At 36.1% G+C, this 14240-nt stretch overlaps 1 protein-coding gene across 8 annotated transcripts in view; it reads right to left on the bottom strand.

The window, feature by feature from the left end:
• Positions 1-14240, bottom strand: part of BBX (BBX high mobility group box domain containing) — a 281032-nt gene that overhangs the window by 160033 nt on the left and 106759 nt on the right. For all 8 annotated transcript variants that reach the window (XM_027077663.2, XM_027077662.2, XM_027077657.2 and 5 more), the window contains one exon: positions 9000-9073. The gene's annotated coding sequence lies outside the window, so the exon portion shown is untranslated. The remainder of the gene's footprint in view (positions 1-8999; positions 9074-14240) is intronic.

Here is a 14240-nt window from a genome sequence, read left to right as displayed (position 1 = left end):
GTCTTCCATAAGAAAACCTTTACGTTTTTGCCTATCCATATTAATCTCCAGGAAGCAATAGTGAGTATTTATGCAGTTGACAATCTAGAGGCAAGAATAAGAATGTGTATAAGCAATATGAAGTAAAACTTCTAGAGTATTTTTTTCTTAGGCACATTATAAATTCTAATGTATGAAATATTTTATTACAATAGAAATAATCCATAAAAAATTCTAGGATTGTGATGATTAAAACTCATAAAAAGAGACAAAACTGGTACACCTTTACCATGAACAAGATAGATTATAAAAGCCTTATTAGAGAGATTTATCTTATGTTCTCTAAAAAGCGAAACTCTTCAGTGACTACTAAAGGCAACACCTACCATTTTAAGAGAAAAAACTAACGTTTCAAACCTGAAAGCTATCATTCCTTTAAAAAGGGTTCACATCACCAAATGAATTGAACCATGAGTCATATGCTTCCTCAAACAGTGAGACAAAACCACTGCTACAGCAAGAGCTTTGTTATTTCACAAGGAGATGGTCTGCGGCTACTGATTTCAAACTTTACCATTGTCTCTTTTACATTATCATGTACCTAATGTGAAGACTTGGGGACTCTAATAATGCTGAAAACACAGTAGGTATTCAAAACTATTTTGAGGGCATGGTTCAGAGTTTCATGTATGTGTCCATCCAGGTGGTGCCTGGATGGACAGAAGGACATACACTACTCTGTGCATGCATGCACCTCACATTTGGTAGGTTTCAGTGTCTCTCTAATTTGGCAATTCTTCATTGGAATTAGTGTGGCAGAACTGAGAATGTTTTAGGACAGTGTTCATCAGATAAACGGTAGCCTTTTATTATTTAAGCCTTCTTTAGAGCCACTTCCTCCCCATGCAGCTGGCTCTCTCAAGAAACCTGTGCACTGTAAGTGCCTAATGGCAATGTTTAGTGCCTTAAAACATCACCTGAAGTGGACCACTTCGGCCATGAAGAGACACTTGATAATAAATGGTCTTACAGTAAATGTTAAGGAACCCTGAAATAGTTACATGATTTAGCTGCTTTTTAAGAATAGTAATGGCAGAGGCAGAACTGCAAACTAAACTAAGCAAATTGTACAAGTCTATATAAAACCAAGACACAACATTCTTATCCATCATCTTCACGGATTAACTCAAATACAGAAATGCCCTAAAGATAAACACCACCACTGCCCTCCCCCCGCCCTGCAAGAATAAAACACCTAACTGTGGACTTCAGCTTACATTTTTGGTATGTATTAACTGAATCCAGGTACCATACACACAGCATCTCTTCAAGCCCCGTTGAACCAACTTCCCTCCCCTAAATCTCAGACATTCACATGCATTCCACTCGCAGGGCTGCTGATTGACTGTTAGGGAAGTACTTGGCAAAGGTCTTAATAAACCTTGTTGACTCGATGCATGCTATAAAGGAGTCAATAGGCACCCAGAAACTTTCTGCTGCTCATTTTAAGTTCTTCAGCCCTTTTAACATTTATTGATTATAGGACTAACTGCCAACTGAAAAGCACAGAGAGACTTTTACTTTTGAAGAATGGCTTAATTCTCCCTCAATTCAGACTGGGAAAAATAATTATCTGCAGGTAGACCAGGGGATGCATATTAACACCAAGTTCAATGAATATAGGGTCAACGAAACATGAATTCTGGTAATACTACTTTATCAAATGTTTACTAAACAAAACAACTTCCATATGCCAAACACTGTTTCCAGATTTGGGGGATGCAGCCATGAACAAAAAGACTCCAGTGTAAAACTAAGTTCCTTAGTTTCTTGAAGAGGTTATATGAAGAAACTATATGCGTACACTCATATATACTTACTACTTACACTTAAATGTGTACGTACAGAATATCCAGTAAATGCAGTATATATTTTACACTAAAATACACGGAAATTTTGACAAGTATGTTATGAGAAATTTGGCGCCATTAGATCCATTTATTTTCCTGGGAAAACACATTTCTCTATAATAGAGATCAAAGGGAATACCAATGTCAGGATAAAAATACTTAATTTAGGGGTGTCTGGGTGGCTTAGTTGGTTGAACATCAGCCTCTTGATTTTGGCTCAGGTCATGATCCTAGGATCGTGGGGATTCAGCCCCACAAGGCATGGAGCCTGCTTGGGATTCTCTCTCTCTCTCTCTCTCTCTCTCTCTCTCTCTCTCTCTCTCTCTCTCTCCCCCTCCCTCTGCCCCTCTTTTCCCCACCTTCTCTCTCTAAAACAAACAAAAATTAAATGAAAAAAATAAAAATTTAATTTATTCCTGACATTTCAGGGAAGTATTAATGCATGGAATGAAGTCATGCCTGAATTTATACTGTCCTTAACTAGTAAATACCATAATCAGTAGACTAATTTTATTGTTCAGAAGAAATATTCTACTAAAATGTACTATATACAAGGCTTTTGAGTTTGAGTCATTCTTGTAAATAGTTTTAGAGTGAAATTGAAATCAAAAGTAGATAAGAATCAAGGGGCACCTGGAAGGTCAGTCAGTTAAGCATCTAAACCTTGATTTCTGCTCATGTCATGATCTCATATTCATGAGATCAAGCCCCAAGTGGGCTCTGTGCTGACAGTACAGAGCCTACTTGTGATTCTTTCTCTCCCTCTCTTTCTGCCTCTCCCCTGCTTACTTGCACATGTGCCATGTAGTCTCTCATAAACAAACATTTTTTAAAAACTTTTAAAAAATGGGGCACCTGGATAGCTCAGTCAGTTGAATGTCCAACTTCGACTCGAGTCATGATCTCACAGTTCATGAGTTTGAGCCCCACGTCAGGCTCTGTGCTGACAGCTTAGAGCCTGGAACCTGTTTCTGATTCTGTGTGTGTGTGTGTGTGTGTGTGTGTGTGTGTGTGTCTCCACCCCTCCCCTGCTCACGCTCTGTCTCTCTCAAAAACAAACATTAAAAAAAAACAACCTTAATAAAAAGTAAATAAGAGTTAAAATACCTTTCAACCAATTAAACTAACATCCACAAAATTAGACCACTGCTCAATGGCTTATCCTTTAGTCTATAAATACAAAAGGTGAGATGATAAATTTTATAAATCAATTTAAAATTATTTTTACACGAAGATGTTTAAGTCTCCGAATTTTGTTTCTTTTGATTAAATTTTCTGTTTTAGACAGGCATCAAATCATCAGAAACTGAAATTATTCAAGAGATACAATAGGTACACTTACAATAATTCAAAGATAAAACTAAGAGACTTAGGTGGAGTCTATATCAATATCCAACAAGTAAATGTACTATTAACCCATAACGAATCTCAAACATCCACCAATTGATTTATCTAATAGAAAAGGTACACTACATATAGAAAGAAAGAAGTACTACACAGATGGTCAATGAATTATATTTAGACTATTATTTGAGAAATCCTAGCAATCATTACCTGACTTATGAGCTGATATCAGAGAAAAGGGGAGAAGAAGAAGGAAAAAAGGGATAAAAAAGGGAGTGAGGGAGGTAAATAGGTAGATATAACAGGGAGACATAACAGATTTAGGACTTCTTGACTTCTGTTGGCATTACTTTAAATACATAATCTTTTCTTTCCATTTGCCAAAATCTTAAGTATAGCTGACTCTTGATCAATATGTGTGTCCACATATACACAAAATTGTTTTGATAAATACAGTGCAGTACTGGAAATATATTTTCTCTCCCTTATGATTTTCCTAATAACATTTTCTTTTCACTAGCTTGCTTTATTATGGCAGATAATAATTTATTAATATATTTATTATTAAATTTTAATAAGTTAAAATTTATTATGCCATATAATACATAAAACACACAAAATATGTGTTAATTGACTTTATGTTACAGGTTAAGTTTCTGGTCAACAGTGGGCTGTTAGTAGGCAAGTTTTTGTGTAGTCAAAAGTTACACACAGATTTTCAACCTGTAAGCGGTTGGTGCTCCTAATAACGGCGTTATTCAAAGGACAACTCTACATGCCATTTCCCTGTTTGAGTTCACAAACAACTCAAAGTAAAAGAACACTGCCTAGAAAAATGTGAATTGGCTTGATTATAGTAAACAGAAAAAGGTATAACCCAAAAGAGTAACTGAATTACTCTTCATACTAATTTTCAAATATATTCTATTCCTATAAGCAATGAATACACATGGAAATCAACTTTTCAATGATGTAATTCCTCCATTATACAAATCACTCTGATTTTCAGTTCTTAGACTTGATTCTTTCACTTGTAAGAAACTCATTTTCATGCATGGTGACTTCAAAGTGGAAGAAATATGAATTAGTGATTCCAAATGTCTCCCACCTCAAAGATACAATGATATTTTTAGAATTTTAAACTGTAATAAGTGAGGTTTTCTTGTTTATAGATTCATAGAAAGTATTTTTTTTAACCTTCACTTCACTCTTCGGTACAAAAAAGTGATTACTTCTGTTATGAACTGACTTAATAGCCCTCAAATTCAGAGGGTGAAGCCCCACATCCTAATGTGACTGTACTTGGAGATAGGCCTGAAAAGTAGGTAAAGGTCAAGTAAGATCATAGAGTAGGACCACTATCCAACAGAACTAGTGTCCTGTTAAGAGGAAGAGACCCCAGAGCTTGCTACTCCACACACACAGAGAAAAGTCCATGTGGTACACAGCAAGAAGGTGACCATCTACAAGCCAGGAAGGGAGACCTCAGCAAAAACAGAATTTGCCTGTATCCTGTTCATGATGGACTTTAGACCACAGAACTGTGAGAAAATAAAACCCTGTTGTCTGAGCCACCCAGTCTGTGGTATTTTATTATGGCAGCACAAGAAGACTAGATCATCTCTAAAACTAAAGAGCTTACAATTTTTAGGTAGTTTTTACTGATAATCCAGTCGAATAACAGACAGTTACAATGATGATCCGTTTATACAGGCACCTGGGTGGTTCAGTCAACTGAGTGTCCACTCTTGATTTCAGCTCAGGTCATGATCATAGAGTCGTGGGATGGAGCCCCATGTTAGGCACTGTGCCAAGTGGGGAGCCTACTTAGGATTCTCTCTCTCCTTCTACCCCTCTCCCCACCTGCATGCACACACTCTCCCTCTAAATTAAAACGACAAAAAAAAAAAAAAAAAGACAACCCATTTATAAAGTGAAGAATTTGGAACAATTTGAAGAGTAATTTACTCCCTCAAATTATTTTACATGTTTTCCTAAATTAAACAAATGAAACTGTCATTTTAGAGACAGCATGCAGCTTTGACCCATAAGAGGTATCAACTATGGTGTACCTGATTCTGAGAGTAGGAGGGGATAATATCAATAGAGAAGGTCTTGAAGGAGTCTAAATAATTTAACCCTCATTAGAAAATAGAAACAGGAAGCTCTCTCTGCCCTTGGGTGCTGTCCCCATGTTTTAATAAAAATACATTTTTCCACTGAAACAAACAAAAAAAGGTAAATTGTTACATAAAATCTTGATAGAAATGTTGATTCTTTTGACACCAAACGGCATTTACTCTACATGGTAAAGAAAATTTCATTGGAACTCTCTCCTGTTCTTGTACCTTGCATCAAGATTTCATCAAATGTGATTTAATCCGGACCTTATTACTATTCAGAGTGAAAGGCACATATCTACATTTGGCAGTCACACTGTCCTTAAAACTCCTGTATTTTCAGTGTAAGAAGTGAATTATTAGATCATAGGGTGGGCTAATATTTCTGCAGGATTTACTCTTTCTCTTGCTGTTAAGAATAAAGCCACTCTGGGACACGTGGATGGCTCAGTAGGTTAAGCGTCTGACTCCTGACATCAGTTCAGGTCGTGATCTCATGGTCCTGATATCAAGCCCCAGGTCAGGCTCCACACTGATAGCACAGAGCCTGCTTAGGATGCTCTCTTTCTTCCTCTCTCTGCCCCTCCCCCACTCACACACTTGCTCTTTCTCTCTCTCAAAATAAATGAACTTCAAAAAATAATAGTAATAAAGCCAAAACGACTCTGTACTTTCAGTAGAACTGTAGGAGAATATATAGGTTCTTACACATTAAGGACAATATATTAAAACACCTTGGAGGTATGCTTCTGTGTTTATATATAAATATACACACATTTTACATATACATACACTGTCAGATGTCTGTGAAAGGTATTTTATAGTGCATTCAAGATTCTTAAACTCTGACCAAAATTTTCTTTTTTTAACTACCATTTCTTGAGTGCTTCCTATGTGCCAGGTGCTACATCAGGCACTTGGCATACTTCTTTTAATTCTCACAGTCCTACAAGGTAGAGATCAATACAAATAAGTCTATTAAATATACTAGAACCCCTTACTCTATGATGGGACAAGTTCCAACGCTTGAAACATCAATAAACTCCTTAGAACTTGTCACAGATAGGGTACCATAGTTCACTGTATTCTTTTTGGATTAATAAAAATGAAGGGATTCATGGTCAAATAATTTGACATGTTAAAGAGATTCATTATAAAGAATGAATGGACATTTGGAAGCTTAAAATACTACATGCACTCTGTCTCTCCAAAAGAGCCATAGGTTCAGATATTACAGGTAAAATATGCACTGTGCATCCCAATCAGCCTTTCCTTGACCATGGGACATGTTTTGGCTAGTGAAATGAGAGGTAGTGACATGTACCACTTACAACCAACAGTTTTTCACATTTCCACGATCATTTCTTTTTTTTCTTCCACTTTAAGAGTTATGCATCCCAGGGGCACCTGGGTGGCTCTGTCAGTTAAGTGTCTGACTCTTGATTTTGGCTCATGTCATGATCTCACGGTTCATGAGTTTGAGCCCCGCCTTGGGCTCCAGGTTGACAGCACAGAGACTGCTTGGGATTCTCTCTCTCTCTCTCTCTCTCTCTCTCTCTCTCTCTGCCCCTTCCCTGCTCGTGCTCTCTCTCTCAAAATAAATAAATAAACGAAGGAGAAGGAAAAGAAAAGGAAAGAAAAGAAAGAAAGTTCTGTATCCCAGAAAGGTTGCTTCTTTAGGTTTGGTCCAGGGACAAAGAGGACATTGAGCACAGTGGCAGCTGATTCATCAAGAACATGAACAAGAGTGAGAAATAAATTTTTACTGCTATAAACCACTCAGATTTGGGAATTCTTTGGATAATGAAACATAACTTTGCCTAAACTGAATGATACATCATGTTTCCTACATTTATTGGACTCTAGCATCTTTTTGCCATGTAACATCTTCCAGGATCTGCTTCCTAAATTACTCTTGGTTTCACACGGCATCTTTTCTGTTACTTAGTTAATACTGTATTTAAGATGATCATAAATGTAAGCTAGAAAGAAGTATATAGTGTTAGTCATCTTCATTTAGGCTTCTTAAATTTTATCAGCAATTTGAATTTATGTCAGTTTCTTATAGTCAATAAAAAACATTTTATTGAAATTATCTGATTAACATTCAGAAATCACAGATCAGAGGGCTACTTAAGTCAAGACCACCATACTAATGCTGATGAACAATTTAGTTTCCTGAACAGATCAGATAAAGTTTCCAGCTTTACTTTCTAGATATGTATTCATATTTAGCAAATTCAGAATATTGCCACAAATTTAATTTTCGTTAGGCCTCACTATATTCAACTCCCTTCAGGATTAACAATGGAGAAGAACAAATTTAAAATTTTAGTATCAATATTCAAATATCTATAGTCTATTCTGCTGACCCAGTAAAACCAAAATCAACTGTGCACTAAACTGGCAGTCTTAAATCCAGAATCTGTATTTGAAACTTAATTGTGCCTTCAAGGATAGCACAGAAAGGAGGAAAAATGATAACCAAGTCCCAACTTCTCAATGGCATTTAAGATTTTGCTGGCGTTTAAATATCCAAGTAAATAGACATTCAAGCTAAGGTGTACATGGGTTACTGCATGTACAATCTTAGACAATGACATTTAGCAGAAGGGCTCAGAAGCCTTACATTTATACCCACGTCATAAAAGCAATATTCAATCATATACTTACTAAAACATGAAGGTAGCCACAGATATTCTAGACAGATTTGAAAAGCTAACAAATCAAAATAATTAAAAACAGGAAAAGATTTAAGATTTTCTATTAATCAGAAAATTAAAGAATAAGTTCATAAAATAAACCCTAAAAACTACAACTAAACAATATCTACTAGATTTGTTCATTTTAATTTACATCAAATTCCTGTCTTTAAAACATCAGTTCACCACAAAGTGTTCAGACATCAGCAATCACACCTTCGAGTCACAGAAAGAGACAACTCTATGCATTTAAGTAGCCATTATTAAGATTAATCTTAAAATACTATTGCCATATCTTAAACCCCTTGAAAAAAAACTCTTCTCCTCTGAAAGTAACTTATATACAAGAGGACAGAGTTATAGTATCTGTGAGTTTTAGAGTTTGGTATAATTTGTCACATATATATTTTACAATCTCAAGTTTTTCTTCGCTGTGTGGTTTTCATATTCAAATAGTTTCATAATGCTGCTACACCTGCCTCTATTATTTTTAACAGATCAAAAAAATACTCCATAATGCTCTGATACAAATTCATTTTTCAATTAAAGCCAAAGGCAGTGCAAACAAAAATAACTTATGGGGACTAGACCCATTTAATACTTATTTAGGTACATAACCTCTACATATTCAGGACTTGAATAAATTGGACGTTCCGCCAACAGGTCATTGTGGGGAAACTAATCAGAGATTTTGACACAATTTTTTTAAATTCATGATTTTAAAGGAAAATTTAACTTACTTGATGGAGATTAAAATGTCACTTTAAAAAAAAGTGACTCACTAAAAAAGACAAAAACCACACAAAGGTATCACCCTTCCCTGATCACCATGGAAGGTGAACGTATCAGATAGGAAAAAGCGGAGACCAGCTTGGACAGCACATAGTTCTTGCCGGCTTCACTGCTTCCAGCTAAGTATGATGTACCTGTGATGCTGCTCTTACCGGTCAAGTCAAGACTTTCCATTGTGATTTGAATGGAACATCAGAATTTCCAGCTTCTGTGATGCAGCAGGATTCTGTGAAAGACCAAAAGCAAATGGTGAGTCGTGAAGGACTTTCAAAAAAGCTGACACTTCTTGTCCTTTAGCAAAATTATACCCCCAAAATGAGTAATGGCCAAACAACCAAAACAGGCAAATTAATAAAAATTCCTATGCTAACACGATTTAGAGAAAGTGGCCTAAAATGTTTATGGTCAATTTTAATTTAACAAAAGACAGTCACTAAAATTATTCAACGGAAATTCTGAGATTAAAGTTATAGATAGGCAATAACTTGTCAGGTTTTTGGCTAAAATAAGTGTAGAATTACATACAAATCCACTGGAAAAACATGACATTAAACTGACATTCTAACTAGATACAAGTTATTTTAAATGACTGGTCCAATCCAACCAGATAAACTGTGGTTCAGGTATTAATCTTATAATTTTTCTTTTAAATGTTTTAAAGATGAGTGAAGCAACACAGTTTTGTCTTATTTTGTTTTTTTTTTTTTTTTTTAAGGTGAGGAGTAAGGGGAGACGTCCACAGAGAAAAAAATGTTACCAAAAAAATTACTTTCTAGCTAAAAGTGATGAAGTAAACATAGGAAAGAGGATCAAAATCAGCAAAAGGTTGTTCACAAAAACTAAATGGAACATTTGACATTAATAATACTGCAAATATAGACATATACCTAAGTTGTATCACTTTTAAGAATTCAGTTATTTCAGTTTCTAGGTGAGATACATTTGTTTAGTTGCTAGGATGCTCTAATGGTAATACTAAATTCACATTCAACTAAGACAGAATTTCCTACCCCTTTGCCGGTTGTATTTCTTTACAATCAGCAAGCTACTCTGTACTCTAGAAACTGGATATCATGTACTGGCTTATAGCTCTATCAATATTATTAGTCATTTTGTGACATAACTCAAGCTTTTTACCGAATCAGCCACTATGACATGGAAGCACTTACATTAAATACCAAAAATATGTAATGATTCATCTGAGTAATCCTATCTAGACTTAAGACAATTCAGTTACCACCCAGTGCTATTGAAGAAAACAGCTGCAAACAATGAACAAAATATTAAATGGTCTCATGTGGCTTCATACAAGTTACTACTCATACACCCATATTTTTTAAAACAAGAGTATGGATGAAACGATAAATCCAGATCTTTGAAGCAAACTACAAAGGACCCATATGAATACTTTCAAATTAAATGACTGTGTTTTTACTAAGTGTACAATTCCAAAACCAAGTAGTGGTGTAGAGTCTATTATTAGCTATCATAAAATAGACAACTGACATTTTTAAAAATACTATTTAAAAAAATTCATTATCTCATATATTTAATCACCTAATTTTTTTCATATAAACCCAAAAGTCAATATAGAAAAGAAACATTAAAATAAACACTGTTAAAAAAAAAAAGAAAAGAAAAACACTGTAAAAATAGGTAAAAATCGTTAATAAATAATTATAAAAAACTGTTAGGTAAATAAATTGGTATAAATGAAAAAAAAATTATACTGCCAAAAATGGGAAAGGAGGGTCCAATATTAATTAACAGTGTGGATTTAATTCTTATTTTGGTTTAAAGAATTGTGTTCTTTTTGGTTTAAGAAGTGGGCACATGCTATGTGAGAAATAAAATATGTTAATATATCCTATACACATAACTTCTTTTAGGAGCCAAAAAATAAACTTTCCCTAATCTTTGGGTACCCTTGTCGATGTGTTTGTTCATATAATCAAATACACATATACATATCAAAAAATGGACTCTAGTTTTACACCTTATTTTGATGATTATTCCATAATTTATCAACTGTGATGCATCTATCTGTGGATAAGTGGGGAGGGACAGTAAGGAGGCGGACTATGCTGTGGCCAGTAGGGGTTTTAAAACTCTTAGGGTAACAGAGAAATGTTGTTGGACTTAACTGACTGGGAGAGAGAAGCCAGGGAATCAGCCACGAAGTAGAGGTCAATTTCAAGGCTGAAGCTTCTGCCTGAGACAGACTCCCTTTGAGTTCTCTGATAGCCAACCTTAGAGCCTCCAGATTTTATCTGGTTCTTATGAATGCCCACATGAGTAGCTTCAGAAAAAGCAGTTTCAGCATAAGCTGCTCTACATGTAAAGTTACAAATACTTCACAAAGTGTTATCATGTGATGGAAATGGATGGCTGTGTGAGGTGTCAGAGGACAGAGCGGGGCGAGCAGGGAGAAATGCCCAAGGTGCGAACACAACCCTGCAGATTGGGGGCTTGAAGGTGCCCTTCTTCCACAGCCAGGGCAGATTTTCACCTCAGCCAGCTCATGCCTGTGTTTTCTGAGTTCCACTTTGGCTTCTTCTCAACGCTCACTCTCATCCTTAGCTCACACTGCCTCGTTAAGAATCTGTTCTCTTCTCCTTTTCAAGACCTGTTTCCTCCCAGTGACCCCGCCACCCCCAGGGGATGCATACCTAGCAGGACTGATCAGGCACAGCTCAGGATTCCCCCTGAGAAACTTCATGGCAGGTGGGAGAACTATCTATTAAATATCTATTATTTACCTCTTACTGCAAATTGGGCATCTGACTTGGCATTTGAAAAACCTATCTTAAAGAATGGGCCTCAGCAACCACTGAAAGATCCCAAAGCAACTGGCTTTCTGGCACGGCTTACACACTGCCCCTTGGGGTGCTATGTTTTGAAAAGCTTATTATACTAAAATAAGGTGAGGTGCCACTTCTTACAATGAGACAGACTCCCAATTAGTGTTAATGTACAGTATAACATTCAAAGGCACATCATGGTAAAATCCCCTTCTATGCCAACACTGGGTGTTTTGCACCCTGATGTCATTACTAGCCCGTCAGTTCAGAAGAGACTCCAAGGCAACCATGTTGCCCACTTATATGGAAGAATATTTAATCCCCACGAATGACTGCTTTTCTGATGTTTTCATCAATTCTCTGGATAATAGATTAAGCTTTAACTAACTCATTTTCATACATAACCTTAATTCAATCAAGCTCAATAAAAGTCATTCTGGACTGCAATTATTTGCTAAAGAACAATTACATTCAAATGAAAAAAAAATTGTTAGTCATGATACAATGCATGGTACAGATGTCTCTCCATTTATGGTACCATAAACAACAACAACAAAAATAGCCAAACTAATTGAAAAGGAAATAGATTTTTCCTCATTCTCCTGAAAAATAGAATACTCTTGGTTTTACACCTGAAGAAAACAAAATGGAGAACCCAAGAAAGCACAATTGAAAATTATTACTTCCAATGTTTATGCTTTGAGACTGCATTTCTAATCTGAGAGTCAGCATGACCTCTGAAAGCCAAAACAAGTCCAAGTCACAAAAAATGGTCTTAATACTCACTCTTTTGCTAAATCTTTCACTGGTTTCCTCCATTTCCCCAGCAACATGTATTCCACTCCCCATAGGTTATGATGTAGGTTTTCTTAAAAGATTTTTTCTGTCTTAAAACTACTTCTTTACATGAGTACAATTCTTATATTTTCCTCAATTCACTCTTTTATATACTACATGCTTACAAATAAAACTTAAATACAAACTCCAAGCTATTACTTCTGTGTAATATATCATTATTTGTAGTCTAAAAGATTCTCACTGGGGTGCCTGGGTGGCTCAGTTGGTTAAGCATCTGGCTTCTGCTCAGGTCATGACCTCGAAGTTGGTGGGTTTGAGCCCCACATCAGGCTCTGTGCTCACAGCTCAGAGCCTGGAGCCTGCTTCAGAATCTGTGTCTCCCTCTCTCTCTGCCCCTTCCCCACTCATGATCTCTCTCTCTCTCTCTCTAAAGGAATAAACATTTAAAAAAAAAATTAAAAATAAATAAATAAAAGATTCTCACTGATTTAACAAAAGCCTTCCCTGTCCTGTGTGTGCCTGAGGTCTTCACCCAATCTCCTCAATAGTGGCATCACACACATTATTCAATAGTACAGTACTGAAAATGCACATTAGCTGTTTTGCAATTTTGGGCAATGAATTCCATGCTTTAGGTCACTGTGGTTCACCCATAGGCCAAAGGATGCTTTTCCTAGAAATAATAAGCTGATAGTCTGACCTCCAGTTAAATCACTTCCTGAAATAAAATATCTTCACATAGACAAAGATAACTGCAGATATATACTTACACACACACATATACATACATACAAATCTACACATACACACATATATATGCTTTTTAACAAGTGCCGTCTTTATTCATACAATATATTGCCAACACTTTCGTTAAAATCTTTATACTTGAAGCTTAAACCACAGCTATTTCACAGGCATTTTTGGCCAGGCACCAATCTTTAACAGAAATTACAACTGTCAGCTATACTGAAAATGGAAATCTCTTAAGAGAAAATGCAAATTTGAAGTACCTCTCTGTCATCTTCCCACGTAGGCCCTTGCATTTCCTCATGACCCAGGGCCTTTAGGGTAAGGAACTTTACATATAGTATAGTAATACAGGCAAAACAAGAGTTCTCTAGATATCTAAGTCATTACAGATTTGTCCATCTGTTTGGAATTCCCAGTAAGCTGTTAGAAAACACTAGCAGGCAGAAACAAAACGTTCTAGCAATCATTGTTTGACACGGACCTCTTATGATAGCAAGATGAAATATTTGGAGGACACCTGGGTGGCCGGTTCAGTCAGTTAAGCTTCCCATTCCTGATTTCAGTTCAGGTCATGATCTCACAGTTTGTGAGATAGAACCCTATGTTGGGCTCGACACTGACAGTACAGGGCCTGCTTGGGATTCTCTCTCTCCCTCTCTTTCTGCCCCTCCCCTACTTGTGCTCTGTCTTTCTCTCAAAATAAATAAACTTAAAAAAAAAAGATGAAAGGTTTGGAAATCCTCTCCTTTTCAGGACTCAATACTGACCAATTATAAAATTATGCTTTAAAAACTACCTACCATCTATCTATATGCCAACAGCACACAGATACAAATGATATAACCTTTTATAGTTTGAGAAATTATTAATGACTTACCACGTATTAACACTGCAAATAGTAGTGTGTTAGTTGCTGGTTTTTAGAAACTGATGATCTAGTCGGGTAATCTCTCTCTCTCTCTCTCTCTCTCTCTCTCTTTCTCTTTTTCTCTCTCTCTCACACATGCACACGCGCGCGCACACACACACACAATGTTAAATAAT

This window comes from Acinonyx jubatus, chromosome C2 (assembly GCF_027475565.1).
Source record: "Acinonyx jubatus isolate Ajub_Pintada_27869175 chromosome C2, VMU_Ajub_asm_v1.0, whole genome shotgun sequence".
NCBI lineage: Eukaryota > Metazoa > Chordata > Mammalia > Carnivora > Felidae > Acinonyx > Acinonyx jubatus.
Note: the sequence above shows the minus strand (reverse complement) of the source record. Positions and strands in the feature narration are given on the sequence as shown.